The sequence below is a fragment of the Opisthocomus hoazin genome, chromosome 7 (assembly GCF_030867145.1).
Source record: "Opisthocomus hoazin isolate bOpiHoa1 chromosome 7, bOpiHoa1.hap1, whole genome shotgun sequence".
Taxonomy (NCBI): Eukaryota; Metazoa; Chordata; class Aves; order Opisthocomiformes; family Opisthocomidae; genus Opisthocomus; species Opisthocomus hoazin.
In genome coordinates this window covers 7,385,059-7,398,571 of record NC_134420.1, presented here as the reverse complement: position 1 = coordinate 7,398,571, position 13,513 = coordinate 7,385,059, and the positions used below count along the sequence as shown (strand labels likewise).

The 13,513-nt window shown below is 40.5% G+C and overlaps 1 protein-coding gene across 1 annotated transcript in view; it reads left to right on the top strand.

Annotated features, from left to right (window-relative positions):
• The window catches only part of CCDC34 (coiled-coil domain containing 34), a 43,588-nt gene extending 33,517 nt beyond the window's left edge, over nucleotides 1-10,071 (top strand). The window contains exon 9 of the transcript XR_012764600.1: nucleotides 10,034-10,071. The gene's annotated coding sequence lies outside the window, so the exon portion shown is untranslated. The remainder of the gene's footprint in view (nucleotides 1-10,033) is intronic.
• Nucleotides 10,072-13,513: the final 3,442 nt, after the last annotated feature.

Below are 13,513 nucleotides of genomic sequence, written 5' to 3'. Positions count from 1 at the left end.
CAACTATCCATTTCTGGTGCTTTCCAGCAGCTGTGCAAACACTTTTTAAAAATCCAGATATGCTGCAACTAGTGAAATGATTGGGAATTTCTGAGAAACCCTGGTTTAGGAGCCTCTGGCTCGATTGTGATACAAGAGATGTGTCAAAAGTAATTTGATATGTAACCATAACTAATGTCAGAATCCTAATCAATGTGAAGAAGAAGATCTCATAGATAACTGAAGTCAGCCCGAACTCAGGATTTATGGGATTCCCTTTTTTTTCAATCCAAAAATTTCTCACAACGTCACAAAAAGCAAAGTTCACATACCAAGAAAATCTGAAAATACCAGGTCAAATGTAAGCAATTAAGCTAAGCAATTAAAACCTAAGCAGTTTAGTAGGTCAAGGATGTCTGACCCAGCAAAAAGGCCAGCCAACGGGTAATACAAGGTCTGTCTCCATCTCAGCCGACCGCTGCATGAAATGTAGGAGTAAAGATTGAGGGGTCTGTTTTCAAGTGGTTCTGACAAACAAATTCCCACTAAGCCTTTCCCTGCCCTACTAACAGAGTCAAATGTAACAGGGATTGTACTAGTGTGGTTGGAAAATACTTCTTTTTTCCCCTCTCAAGTTCTTGAAGGAAAAAATGAAAAAAATTCCTGTCCTACTGCACCTTTTTTAAAGAATATTTTTCTTTCTGGAAGATACATAGCTATACAAATGTAGACGCTATGTATATCCACTATATGCTATTTATTGAGTATAAAGGTGAATAAGAATTTGCTTAGATTAAATTTAAAAAAAAAGGAATTGATAAAGAAAATTACATAAATCAGAGAATCTGACCTAATGTCCAGTTTCAAGGAATTTGAACATTTTTCATCATTACCAACCCTTGCAATTTATAGTGAACCTGTTACAATACATTGAGGTTTTTTTTTATTATTTGATAATTTCAACTTCAATTTGAAAGAGTACGTTCTGTTTCTCAAATGTGATTCATGTGTTGGCATTACATCTTTCCTATGCATTCTTCCATACATGATTTCCTGGCAGAATGACAGGGGTTCCTCTCGCTGAACTAATTTGCTTGCTCTTTATTGATGAGCCCCCAGAAGCAGATCTGATGTATTTGAAGCTGATGATGGTAGATTACTTGAACGGTGTTTGCCAGGCCCATGGGGAAAATAATTAGCTTGATCCTTTTATTGATTCAGGAATTAAGTAATTCCAGGTTTTTGTCACACTTCTTTATGTCAATCCAGTTGTGGAAAATTTGTTTTTCCTTTAAAAAGAAAGGAGGGTTCAGGCCTTCTGTACCATGTGCTTCATTACAGTTTCTGAATTTGAATTTAAATAAATCTTCTCTATAGTGATAAATATGCCAGGTATCTGTTTAATGTGTAGGACTTAATGCCAAAACTGCACTGTCAGCAAAACCAGTAAACATTATTTCTCTGAGTTCTTATGGTACTATGCCTTTGTGAAAGCAAGAACCTGATGAAAGACCGAGCATTACAATGCTAAAATCCCCCATGATAACAAAAATTGTGGAATACAACTTTAAAAAACATCCAAAGACAGAGATTAAAGGATTTCCCTCAGTCAGTTTAGGGGAAGTGGATAATGGTGGTTGCAAAAGCACGAGTGGAGGTACGCCTTTCCTAGTTTTGAGTTTTCCCTTCCATTGCTGAGAGGGAATGCAATATATGAACGCAGTCGGGTGTCAGAGATCCCACAGAGGTGAGTTTTGATGGAGCATCTTTCCACTCATTTCTTTTCCTGGGAACTTTAACAATTATAAGTGTACGGTAAAAAAAATCATATAGTAATGATACTCCTCTAGCAGTGCTCCCTTAGACTTCCTATACCTAATAATTAAACCCTACACTGTTTAGGTTACATAATGTCAAGTAATTTTACTTGCAGTATATTTTTCACTCACTAGATGTCTTGGTGCTCTGTAATATCCTGGACAAGGTATCATTCTTGGTAAACTGAGTCTTGAAAAAAATACCTGAAACATAACTGAATTATTGGATTTTTTGGGAACGGACTTGTTAGCACAAAAAAGTTCCCACACAATTGAGGGTCTTCTCTGGATTTTTAGTATCTAGAATGTGCATTCCTCATTACCTGCTGTGTGATGAGACTATGATTACACCATATGCCATATGGCACTAATTTTTATTTTTAAGAAGGAATGGATACTTTCTGAATCTGAAAATAATTCTGTCAAACCAAACAATTCTCGTGTCAATAAAATGTTTGCAACGTTTGTCCAGTTCTTAACCCAGTGGAAAATTGATATTACTGCTCCCATTATCTTTAGTTTTTTATAATATGTAATTGTTCAGATTGATTTAAATAATAACAAGATTGCAAAGCAGATAATTCAAAGAAAATATCAGTTAATCCGTGCATTAGGCAAATGGTAAGGAGTTTGACTCTAAAGACATTTTCAATATATTCTGTTTAGATATAAGTGCTGATAGAAATGAGTGGGATTTTTCTTTCATCTAGTTGAACTCTAGACCCTAATGGATCTCTAGGTTCTCTTGTTGTTGTGGGAAGCTCATTCTCCTCAACCGCTTTGAAAAGCAAATGTTCTCTCTTTAGGACACAGCACACTGTGTGCCTTCCAGGCCTTCTCTTGTAGAGTTGACTTCTTAACCTCCTAATCGTATTTTCTTTATCTCTTACTTCTCCTCCTCCAACTAAGTCTTGGTAGCACAGGCAGGTACAGGAAGGTAAGGGAATGTGAAGACTTAGCTTTTCTGCTTGTGTCACCAAAGTAGTATAAGGGAGGGGTGCTACAATTAATTTACAGTCAGTCATGAGGTATGAACTAGTTTGACATGGTCTTTACTACATATGTAACTAATACAGTTATGGGTTTCATTTTGATTTATTCAGAAAGGTAGCATGCTTCTCAGAGACATTACATATAAACTTTAGTATTGGCATATGTGCTTTCAACAAAATTTTTCCAGACTTCTTCAGACTAGGCAGGCGACTCTTCAACATTGCACAAGTTTCCTTTCATCGCTTGCGTAAATCTCTGTCTGGGTGTTTTAATCTAACAAAAGCAGACAAAGAGTTAATATTTAATTAGTTTGTTGGATGCTTGGTTTTCACAAAATATTTCGTATAATGTTGTGGAAAGAGTAAACTTATGGAAAGCAAGAATGTGACCTCACTGTTCTTTATAATGCTGAATATTTATGACTGGCTAGAGTGTTTACAAAAGAGCTATTCTGCACATCTTAAAGAAGTTCCAAAAATTAAAAGCAGCTGAGGAGAGCAGTTCAATATCTGGCAAAGGATCTGGCTGTATTTTCCAAAGCGTGTCACATATATGATATACATGTGACATACAAGAACTTATATTCTATGTATTATAGTCATGTGATGAAGAGAAAATGTCAAACTCCATATCTAAATTTTTAAAATTGTGATTAGATTACAAATATTCAGGCTCCAACTTGTAAAAACTTGAACATGTTAACACAGGCATTAATTGTTCATCCTGTTTTTAAAGATGTAAATCCTCACCTTGCATTGGCATCACTTAGAAGGATGCTCACTATCTGAAGAATGAGAACCGAGCTGTGGAGTTAGGTGTCTAACCTCTGGCACACACATTCGGGTAACAGAGGGCAGAAGGCTGTTGTGCCACTCAGCATTTTAGGGTTAGCCAATGCTATGCAGCATCCTCTGCTGCTGTAGCTGGAGGTTGTAGCTTCCTGGAAGAGCTCAATAGTTGTGAAGCTCAGAAAACGCAGGTTAATGGAAACTTCTGAAAATGTTCTTTGGATTCTTGTCTACTTGGTAGAACAAGCAAGAGGAAGCTACAAACATGCAGCCCTTTATTGTGCTCCCCAATCTCTTGGGACTTTATCAGCCCTCGGCATTTCTTGTGGCTTGCTGTGTGCATTTCTTCTCACTTTGTTTTCCAGCTGTTGCCATGAACAGGTAGAAAAATCCATAAAAGAAGATGCTATTACTAAAAAGATGAATTGTCAGAGTCAAAGGAAGGATTTTTGTCTTTGATATCTATGCTGCCAACACATCTTTGTATTCGACATCTGTAGGAAGAATTAACGTGTGTGATTTCTGAGATCCAAGTACCTCAGCAAAAGAGAGATTCATGTAAGAGACTGCAGGACTCTGTTCTGACATTTTGCATTTTAGGGGAGCCAGATGCTCCGCAATGGGCTCTTTCATTGCAGTTCTGCATTGCAGGTTGCCACTTGGGCCCCTTCCTGAAAAACTAATTAAGACCCTATATGGAAAAAAGCCTCATTCCAGGTGTTTTGGGTCTGAACAGCCAGACAATTCTACCAATTGCCATAATCGCATAGTAGGGCAAGAGAAAGCCAGCTGTGAAAGGAGAGGACTGAGATACACTGTTGTACGTATGAGCCAATATTATTCCAGGACAGTTTCTGTAATCACAGAGCTGTCTTGAAATGCAGTTAATGCAGCCAAATGTTGACACAATATCATATGTTTCTACTCTGAGGAGTGCTGTATCTCTTAGGAAAAAGCATAACTGGCCAATTTCAGTAAGTGTTTCTTGACCAGGCTAAACCTGAGTTGTCTTTCCTTCCCTGAACCATCTTGTTTAGTGACGTCCCATCCTGGACATGTATAAAGGTAGCATGTTTTGTTTGTTAATAGGGTACATTGTAGGACTCTGATCTGCATTATTGTTAATTTTTAGTTCATAGGATACTGGTATAATCAAAATTATTATGAAGAGTGGCACTATTATTTGTTGCCCTCTTGCCCTTTTGAAAGTATCAGATGAATAGAGGAAAAATTTTTAAAATCATCCTTTCTGTGACTGAAGACAGATCTTTAAGCAGGAAACTAAGATTATTTTTAGAAAGAGGGCACAGTATACAGAAGAACTGAAATGTTTTGCTGAAATCAGAAATTACACCTTTTCAAATCTTATGTAGATAAAAATTCAAAGTTCTGGAGTAAAACCTCTTTGCTTGAGCTACTTTGAAGTAAGCTATAAATTAGACTTGAATGTTAAGGTTACGCAGAACATTTGTCTGTTGTTATGTTTTGTACTTCATTAGGACTCAAAAGGCAGCAAGTGATACAGCACAAGGGAGCTACCTCACTTTTGAAGATGAGGATGTTAGTATCAGTTCGGTTTCCTCTTCCTGTTTGTACAAGTGTTTGAGAATAGCTCAGTGGTTTGATGGCATAGGAGAGGAGGCAGATGAGGAGATGTTTTTGGAAAGATCAGGATCATCCTTCATGTCGTAGGACTGGGCAGATGTCAGAGCTGAAGTATTTCTCTCCTGATAACATTAAATAATTGGACTTTCCATTATAATTGCTGAATTTAGAAGAAAGACATTGCAGCAGCTGCTCTTTTTTCCCTCTGCAGAGTCACGTTTCTGCAAAATAGCATTCTGCAATGTTACACTCAAAGCATGATGAACGCTGCCAGCTGAAGATACAGTGCAAGATGGTGGAACAGTATGTTGGTACTGTCATCATCTAGAATTAGCCTGCTGTCAGTCCTGCGCTTTCTTGTGTTAGCCACTGTTAGCTCTGCATGTTCATCTTCTCTCTTGAGGTTGTAACCAACAGAGAAGAAAGAAATTAGTGTTCTGGACGCATGAATCTAAAACCCCAAAACAAAACACAGAAGTATCTCTATTAACAGTTAGAAGCATCCAGTTTACTGACTTCCATGGATTTGAAATAAGGTCCTATAAAGAAGGTATGTCTTTATAGTAATCCTGTTTTCTGAGGCCTGTAGCAAATAGTCATTTATATTTTAACCCCTTCTCTACAGTTCAGTTTGAACGGTGTCTGCTTGTGCTCAGTGATTCTGGTCAGATGAAAGCTTGGATTCTGCCCAGCAGTATTTCTGGCGGGAGTTCACCTGAAGGAAGTAGTACAGTGAAGTAGGATCCTGTGCCAAAATCAACTGTTATAACAGTTCATCCTCTGGCCACTCTGCCCTAGCTGTGTACAACAAGTGCTTCCATTTTTATTCTTGAATTCTTTATGCATTAAGAGACATTTTACTGTTCTTCTTTCCTCTATGGTCTGGCTGCCACATCTCATCTTTATTGTCAAAACTCTTTATTTCAAATAACTACTTATCAAGCAGAGCAATCTTGTCTGTGTTGCTGCCAGCAGCAGGACTTTTGACTAGAATGGGGTCGGGATTTCAGTGTAGGTGTGTAGCATAAAGGTTGTAGGTAGTAAAAGCGATGTTAGTTGGCAACAAAGTTTGCTCTTCCGACTGTGTGCCTGTCTGAAAGGCCGAGGATGTTAGAAGTTTTTCCTGCAGGGAAGAAAGCATAGCTGTGGATTGAGGAGTCTCTAAAATAACCCTGTTCATTTACAAAGAAAGTAGGACACTCAGTTTCTCTGAAAACAGATAAGAATAATAAGGAAAGGTTTCCTTGCTTTCAGCTATCACCCTCATACAGCTAGCACCAGACCCAGCAACTTTCTCAATATTTTTCGCAGAATCACAGAATGGTAGGGTTTGGAAGGGACTTCTGTGGGTCATCTAGTCCAACCCCCCTGCCAAAGCAGGGTCTTCCCTTTTATTCACACTGCCAAGACTTCTAGATGTCATCTTCTTTGATGCATCTGTCCTTTTTCCCCATGCTTTTTCCTTTCATGGTGTTACAGTTGCACATCCTGTTAAAAATATTTCCCAGGAAACACCTCTATTAATTCCTGAGCAAACCTGCATATGCTTTCTTTGGGGTGTAGGTGACATATCTGCGGTTTGGTTTTGTGTCTCTGTCCATCTTGAACACTGAGGTTGGATAGAAGGTAGCATTTACACTTGTAGTTTGTACAGAGATTTAACTCAGTTCAGAACAGTAACAGCTCCTGAACATCCTGATGGACTCTACGTGTAAATTCATAGAATCATAGAAAGTTTTGGGTTGGAAGGGACCCCTAGAGGTCATCTAGTCCAACCCCCCCGCAGCGAGCAGGGACACCACTAACTAGATCAGGTTGCTCAGAGCCCTGTCCAACCTGGTCTTGAATGTTTCCAGGGATAGGGCCTCCACTACCTCTCTGGGCAACCCGTTCCAGTATTTCACCACCCTCATTGTAAAGAATTTCTTCCTTATATCCAGCCTAAACCTACCCTGTTTTAGTTTAAAACCATTACCCCTCGTCCTGTCACTGCTGTCTCTACTAAACAGATTGTCCCCATCTTTCCTATAGGCTCCCTTTAAGTACTGAAAAGCTGTGATCAGGTCTCCCTGCAGCCTTCTCTTCTCCAGGCTGAACAAGCCCAACTCTCTCAGCCTGTCCTCATAGGAGAGGTGCTCCAGCCCTCGGATCATTTTTGTAGCCCTCCTTTGGACCCGCTCCAACAGTTCCATGTCCTTCTTGTGCTGAGGGCTCCAGAGCTGAACGCAGTACTCCAGGTGAGGTCTCACCAGAGCAGAGTAGAGGGGCAGAATCACCTCTCTCGACCTGCTGGCCACGCTTCTCTTGATGCAGCCCAGGACACGGTTGGCCCTCTGGGCTGCCAGCGCACATTGCCCGCTCATGTCCAGCCTTGGGTAGTTGTGGCCCTTATCCCCACACTGCCATTGCTATGGTGCCTGGAGTTACTGTTTATTGATGTATCATGGCTTCTTTATCTATCTTCACAAAGATGACTACTTCTTGTCAGTAAGTATCTCTGGAGTACTGTGTCCATTTCTGGGCTCCCCAGTTCAAGAAAGATGAAGAGCTACTGGAGAGAGTCCAGCGGAGGGCTACAAGGATGGTGAGGGGACTGGAGCATCTCCCCTACGAGGAGAGGTTGAGGGAACTGGGCTTGTTCAGCCTGAAGAAGAGAAGGCTGCGAGGGGACCTAATAAATGCTTATAAATATCTCAAGGGTGGGTGTCAGGAGGATGGGGCCAAGCTCTTTTCAGTGGTGCCCAGTGACAGGACAAGGGGCAATGGGCACAAACTGAGGCACAGGAAGTTCCGTCTGAACATGAGGAGGAACTTCTTCCCTCTGAGGGTGACGGAGCACTGGAACAGGCTGCCCAGGGAGGTTGTGGAGTCTCCTTCTCTGGAGATATTCAAGACCCACCTGGACGCGGTCCTGTGCAGCCTGCTGTAGGTGACCCTGCTTTGGCAGGGGGGTTGGACTAGATGACCCACAGAGGTCCCTTCCAACCCCTACTATTCTGTGATTCTGTGAAGTATCCTGGTGACATTCTGGTCTATGCATGGATATGTACGAAGGGCTCTGGTCATCTTATTCAGCAGCAACATAATCTGCATTTTAGGTTACCGGCATTACACACGCTCAGTTTCTGCAGGGATGATCTGAGTGTAATTGATGACTTCAGGTAAGGGCTGGGTGCACATCTGAACAGGCTGGTAACATCTCTATAAGAAACTTCTTGTCGGAGTTGTGTTGCCTGTATACTTTACATAAAAGTTTTTGAAATGCTAGTTTCAGGCCAGTGGAAATAACTCCACATTTCAAAGAAGTTTAGAACAGAAAATCTGCCAGAGCACCTTCCTTTTTGAGGTGGAAACATGATAGGGGAAAGAGGGAATGTTTGCAGCCATTGAAACTGCCTGCTGAACTGATTTTGACCATATAAGCTAATAAAGTTCAACTGTGACCTTGTTTAAGCTTATTCCAAAAGTGAAGTCATTTCTGGCATCTAAAGCAAGTCCTTGAAGCTTTAAAATCAGGGCTCTGAAAGCTGGGTTCTTCTGCATTACAAATAAACTATTAGTATGCACCATTTAAGACGTGAATATGGGCTGTTTTGCTTCAACCCATATGTGCAGTTCAGAAGGTCAGGCATTACCGCAGTATCTCTCCTGTTATTTTAGGGCTCTCGTCTGTTATGGTTGGCCCTGATCGCATGGCATTTGGTTTCAGTTATTTTTCCATGGGTTTGGCTTTTAAGAATAGACACATCTCAAGAAAAATCCAACAAGTTGTAAAGTTCACAAAGGCTGAGGACTGTGATCGCTTTTAGACTGGAGCAGTTGAAAGGAGATAAGCATCCTGTTCTAAGGACTGTGACTGTTTAAATATAGTGTAGCTAAGTTACGAGTAATGGAGAGAGCAAAACTTGGTGTAGGCTATGGGGCAGGGGAGAGGCAAAAAGAAAAGAGGCAGTCGGTGTTGTAGTAGCCCTTAACATCTTTCTTACTTAGACCAACTCTTGCTAAATTACTTGAAACATAGAGGCAAACAGAGCCAAAAGTGGAGAAACAGTGCTTTTCTGTTATAGTAAATCCAGTAATTAGTTTGATAAATAATACAAGGAGTGGAAGAGGGATTACCTTCTGGTGAAAAAGCTGGCCCTTTGATCCCCAGCTGTGGCTCATCATTTAAACTGGTGTTTTTCTTCTTTCTGTGGCTTTTACTGTAAGACGTTTTTCCTAACTTCTGTGTAAAGACCTGTACAGCAAATGTAGGCACCCTTTGTTTAAAGAGTGCCTGGGGGGATAGAGTAAAAATTCCAAGGACTGCATTTCAAATTGTATGTGGCTGCTTAAATGACCAAATTCTAGTAGTATTAAAAGGAGTGTGTGTCTCCTCTGTTGTCTCAGTACTGAAAATTTGCCTTGGAGCTTATAGACTGGCCCTCTAAATGATGTGGTAAGATTTTCAAAACCAGAAACTGCTTAATACTTGTGAAAATTTGTTTGCCTCAGACTCATTCCTAAAAATGCTTTTGAAAATGGAATGAAATGCCTTAGTGCCAGCATGAAAGAAGTACATTTTGTGTAGCTGGAGATTGGTAGGGACTCTAGCTGCTGATGTAGAAATATTAGAAGGCAAGGGAGACCTGAAGGAGTGTGTGCTTAGGTCTTTCAGTCGTAAAGAATAGTGTTATATACACATAAATCCAGGGAACACACAATTTTATAAGGAACTGTGGATGAGGAGTCCTGAAAGGCTAGTGAACGTGGCAGGGCTTATTTAACCTTCTCAGACTCTGCAAACAAACCACTGCCAAGAGAAGTTTGATGCTGCAGCCCTAACACTCGTGGCTGTTTCGTATCTCACAGGACCGTGCCCGAAGGTCGATGAAAGGCTGAAACAGTCCAGGAGAAGCTTCAGAAGAAGATGATAGGAAGGCTCTATCTCTCTCACTCTCCCCCCCACCTCCTAGAGTACTTGTTTCTCATGCTACAGGAAAGGTGTGTTTTTAACTTACTTTGACTCCTGTGGTGTAACTAACTTTGACCAAGAACTGAGATTTGGGTTTGTTGCAAATTTTGGCTCTTTTGTCACTGTTACTCTAATCCAAATTGAAACTTCATTCAAGAGTGCACTATTTTGGTAACGTAGATTTATCATACTTGCAAGAGTTTGGGTGTGTGAAGGTTGATGTTTACAGTGCTAATGACATAAGTTCTTGAAGACATCTGAAGTCTTCTGTATATTTTTTCTACGCACTTATCTTAAAATTGCTAGAGTAGCCATACAGTTAAACTTAATATAACTTCTGCTCCAGAGAAGAGCACAACAGAGATGAAGTGATACACCTGCTGTAATATCTCTGGCTTCTTTCTTTGCATCACCAGACTGAAATGAGAGGTTTAAAAGTTGATGTTCTTATGGAATACAGCGACATATTCTTACTTTCTTTCTACATTAAAAACAACTTTGATGTGTTCCTTAGCAATTCTAACTGTTGCTTACTGGACATGTGTCACCATCAGAGGGAATTATTGAGTGAAAATCAGAAGTGTATGTTGAATAGTTTAGCGGAGTAACAGGACCTCATCTGCTCTGGCATTGGAGGAGTACTGCCATAAAATCAGATGCACCACTATTTAATGAACAGTAGCTGCACTATTTGAATAATCCTGGTTAGTTCTACAGTGAAGTGAGGATTAAAACTGGGAACATAACTATTTCCGTGCTGTCTAAGGAAAGGAAATTAAGAACCAAGACTGCAAAAAGAAACAAGAATGTCTCTTTCTAATTATTTTTTTTATTTCTGCTTAGTTTTGCCTAATTCAACAACGACTCAGTTGACTGATTTAACCGAGGCCCCATTAAAATGGATTTTACGCTGGGTCACCTAGAGTTTAAGAAGTTCAGTAAGAGCGCAGAAGAAATATTTTTCTGTGTGCTTTCAGTGTGCCTCTGCAGGGGCTCTGCAGCAAGCGAGCTGTCGTGTGCAAAGGGCCAGAACTCTTGGACAGACCCGGTTAACCTGGGAGGGGAGAGGGGAACGTTGTCCTTAGTGGCAGGAAACCTATTATTTATTATCAGTCAAAATGAAAAAGTATGTACAAGTCTCCAGAGAGAACAGGGATGTGAAAGTAGCATCACTTTCATTAAAAAGTATCTATCCTCTGCTTCTTTCCTGCTTAACAGTATGAAGGCACTAAGACCCTTTCTTTTGTTTTCTCCAGTGTATTTTGCTAACCCACACAGCTTCCAAATATTTTTTTTCCTCTCTCCTCACAGTTCTTCTTCACCTTAAGGAAATTCCACGGAAAATTGAACACAAAAAGATAAAAGGAGGAAAGAAATACCATCCTATCTTCTCACAGCCTTCTTCAATTTCTGGAAGAATATATATCTATGTAACTACTTTCCTTAAACTGAAGGGAACTTTTATTTTTTTAGTGTATTTTTGTAGTGGAGGAGTATGCTGTGGCTGCTGGTCTCCAGAAGGAAATGTGAGGAAATAATGCAACTTGAAATCTTCATAGAAGTCATCATTGTTCTTGACCGGAAACCACTTCAAATCAGAGTTTGTCCCTTTGTAATATGTTTGAGGTGCGACTTTTTTTGCTGGAGTTTCTACTTAAGCCTCAGTAAGGTAGTGAGCTTTTACAGACCAAAATAAGCATCGGTCACAGGTACACAGTAGCAGCTCTCACGGCGTGGATCGGCTGGTCTTGGAAAATCTGGAATTTGAATAATTAACAGATATTCTCAGCTCTGGTCTCCTTCAAGATGGTGGTTGTAGAAGTTGCTATAGAGACAGAATGTTTGAAATACTTGAGTATTGGGGATTTTAAAGGTCAATTTTGCAATAGGTATTGAATCTCTATCTAAAGATTCAGGTTTTTAAATATTTAAGATTTAGTGTGAAGTGTCCTATAGACACAATCATCTTTTGATTTGTATTCAGAAAAGGAGAAGAGAATTTTTACTTTTCTCTGCACAGGAGAGAAAGCATTAGAGCTAAATATGATTGGCCAGATTCTGAATTAAGTCTAAACTTCTGATGTCTTGGGATTCTCAGGTTAACAAGGGACCGGCAGGCACCAGTGCATTTCAGAGCAGTCTTCAGATGTCTCTGAAATATGCTGGGAAAAGAACAAATTCGGAGTAAAAATTTGGAAAGATTCATTTAATTTCTACAAATTATGTTGCACAGCTGCTCATGGTGGGTAACTTTAAGGGTTCGTATGACATGGGAATCGGTTCTCAGAGCGAGTGCCTTCAGAGACTCGGGCTTTGTTCAGGTCTGGTATGGCAAGGGACATAGAAATGCTACCACGGAGCACAGTGTCTGCTGGGCCGGGCCTGTACAGAGCCTCTGTGCTAGAAACAGAGTCGTGGGAATGGCGCTGTTGTTTTATTCTTTTGTCTTGTATGAACAACCGACTGTTGCTGGTCAGAAATTTTCTGAAAAATGAGTCAATTTACTGACCTGGAGTTGTTGCTAAGAAAGATTCAGCTCGCTGAGTCTCCTGCTTAAAGTTTTTTGGGGTTAAAATAAAATTTAAAAAAAGGCCTTTTGACATTTCCATTCTGATATTTTCTCTTTTTTCTATTCCAGTGCTGAAATGCTGCTTTCGCTTAGATAAAGGAGGTCAAAATCTGAAGGAAGGATTTCAAAAGCGTGGAAAGCAAAGCTGCTCTCCGCAGCCAATCTGTTCCTCTGCATATGCTTAGTCTGTGGACATTTTTCCCTCCAAATTTTCAACTCCTTTTGTGGTAAGGAAAAATGTTTGAGTTCTTAAATGCTGACAGGTTAGGCAAACTGTTTCCCTTGCTGCTCCCCCTGTAACTGTGCAGCCCTTGTTCCAGGGCTGATGGCGCTGGGACGGCAGCCAGGGCCGAGGCGATTCGGTGGGGCTCCGGCTGGCAGCAGCGCTGATGGAGGGGCTGCTCTGAGATGCCTTTGTTTTCCTGTCTTCAATGTCCCATTGTTTGCCAGGATAATTGCCCCGTTAATCCTAACTCGTAGGATAATTATATAAAGCTCATGTCCAGTGTAAACAGGAAACAATATACTTGCCTTATCTTTGCCAGGCATTAAGTTCCTGGGACTCCTATCAGCCTTCCACTGCTGGCCCTTAATTGTTTACTGCCAGGCAATATAGGGTGACAAATTAACATCAGGGACATGGGATCAAACCTAATCTCCCCTATTATTCAGGTGAAGTCCCTGGTTTTAAGGCTTAATTTTACTGGATCTAGGGATTACCTGTGGTTAGATTGTGTCCTAGGTCTATAGCTGTCCAGCTGGTTTTTCTGACTTTGAAACAAATAGTTCCAAAAGTTCATGCTTTAAC